The sequence below is a fragment of the Canis lupus genome, chromosome 33 (genome assembly GCF_048164855.1).
Source record: "Canis lupus baileyi chromosome 33, mCanLup2.hap1, whole genome shotgun sequence".
In the NCBI taxonomy this organism is placed as follows: domain Eukaryota; kingdom Metazoa; phylum Chordata; class Mammalia; order Carnivora; family Canidae; genus Canis; species Canis lupus.
The window spans coordinates 24,840,570-24,842,948 of record NC_132870.1 but is presented as its reverse complement, the minus strand read 5'-3'; the positions used below and the strand labels follow the sequence as shown (position 1 = coordinate 24,842,948).

Genomic DNA, 2,379 nt, shown 5'->3' with positions numbered 1-2,379 from the left:
TGGGCACTGAAGGGGGCACTTGATGGAATGAGCACTGGGTGTTATGCTATATGCTGGCAAATTGAACTCCAATAAAAAATATACAAAAAGAAAAGAAGAAAGAAGAAAGAAAGAAAGAAAGAAAGAAAGAAAGAAAGAAAGAAAGAAAGAAAGAAAGAAAGAAAGAAAGAAAGAAAGAAAGAAAGAAAGAAAGAAAGAAAGAAAGAAAGAAAGAAAGAAAGAAAGAAAGAAAGAAAGAAAGAAAGAAAGAAAGAAGAGAAAAAAAAAGAAAAAAAGAAAAAGAAAAAGAAAAAAAAAAGAAAAGGGATAAAAGAGGGAGCCCGCGCGCCGCCGCAGCGGGTTGGCCAGGCCCGGGCAGGCCAAGGCGGACGCTAGCGGGGTGGGACCAAGATGGCGGGGCAGGCGGTGCACCTGGAGTCGGACGCCTTCCTGGTGTGCCTCAACCACGCGCTGAGCACGGAGAAGGAGGAGGTGACGGGACTGTGCATCGGGGAGTTGAATGATGACACAAGGAGTGACTCCAAATTCACATATACCGGAACTGAAATACGCACAGTTGCTGAAAAGGTTGACACCGTCAGAATTGTTCACGTTCATTCTGTCATCATCTTGCGACGTTCTGGTAAGAGGAAGGATCGAGTGGAAATTTCTCCAGAGCAGCTGTCTGTGGCCTCAACAGAGGCAGAGAGGTTGGCTGAACTAACAGGTCGCCCCGTGAGAGTTGTGGGCTGGTACCATTCCCATCCTCCTATAACTGTTTGGCCTTCCCATGTTGATGTTCGCACACAAGCCATGTACCAGATGATGGATCAAGGCTTTGTAGGACTTATTTTTCCCTGTTTCATAGAAGATAAAAACACAAAGACTGGCCGGGTCCTCTACACTTGCTTTCAATCCATACAGGCCCAAAAGAGCTCAGAGTATGAGAGGATTGAAATCCCAATCCATATTGTACCTCATGTAACCATTGGGAATGGAAAGTATGCCTTGAATCTGCAGTTGAGCTGCCCAAGATCCTGTGTCAAGAGGAGCAGGATGCATATAGGAGGATCCACAGCCTCACACATCTGGACTCCGTAACCAAGATCCACAATGGCTCGGTGTTTACCAAGAATCTGTGCAGTCAAATGTCAGCCGTCATCGGGCCTCTCCTGCAGTGGTTGGAGGACAGACTGGAGCAAAACCAGCAGCACTTAAGGAATTGCAACAAGAAAAGGAAGAGATTATGCAAGAACTCTCTTCTCTAGAATAAAGTCGGAGACCAATGTGGAAAAATGAAAATATCCAGGTATAATTTTGAAGAACCTGGAGGACTCACATTACCTGACCTCAAGACTCACTCTAAAGCTACAGTAATCCAGACAGTGTGCTATATACCCACCTGCTTTTGACAAAGGTGTAAAAGCAATTCAATAGAGTAAGGATAGACAGTCTTTTCAACAAATTATGCTGGAGCAATTGACACCCATAGGCAAAACAATGAACTTTGACCTAAACTGCACACCTTAGACAGAAAGTAACTCGAAACAGATCATAGACTTAGATTTAAGATGTAAAACTATAAAACTTTTAGGAAAAAAATCATTGAAGAAACATCAGGATCTTGGGGCTAGGCAACAAACTCCTTGGCCTTCACTACAACAGCACAGTCCTAAAAGGAAATGATATACTGGACTTCATCAAAATGAAAAAATTTTGCTGTGTTAAAAAAAAAAATCAAGAGGATGAAATTTTTGACAGAACTTATTGGCAAACCATATGTCTGATCAAACTTGACTATATAAAGTCAACAGTAAAAAAACCATCCAATCGAAAATGAGCAAAAGACACGAATAGACATTTCACTAAAGAGGATGTATGGATGGCAAGTAAGCACCTGAAGAGATGTTGAACTTGAGTAGTCATCAGGGAACACAAATAAAAACCACAATGAATTATGATTACATGCTTATCAGAATGGCTAAAGAAAAAATAGCGAAAATACCAGATGCTGTCGAGTGTACGAACTGGATCTCTCGTACCTTACTTATAGGAATGTTAAATGGTACAGCTACTCTACAAAAGAGTTTGGGATTTTCTAATAAAGTCAAACATACTTGTATCATACACCCCAGCGATTACACCCCTGGATATTTATCCCAAAATAATGAGAAGCTATGATGGCACAAAAATTTGTACATGAATATTCTTAGCAGCTTTCTTTGTAATAGTTAAAAACTGGAAATAACCCAGATGTCCTGCAATCGAGTGAGTGATCAAACCAAACATCTGTACCGTGGAGTCCTACTCTGCAATGAGGAGAAACAGACAACTTTGATTCACACAACTTGGGTGGACCTCAAGGGTATCATGATGAATGAAAGGGCCAGTCTCAACAGG

The 2,379-nt window shown here is 41.5% G+C and overlaps 1 pseudogene; it reads left to right on the top strand.

The window, feature by feature from the left end:
- Positions 1 to 390: 390 nt before the first annotated feature.
- Positions 391 to 1,267, top strand: LOC140623843 (lys-63-specific deubiquitinase BRCC36 pseudogene; annotated as a pseudogene).
- Positions 1,268 to 2,379: the final 1,112 nt, after the last annotated feature.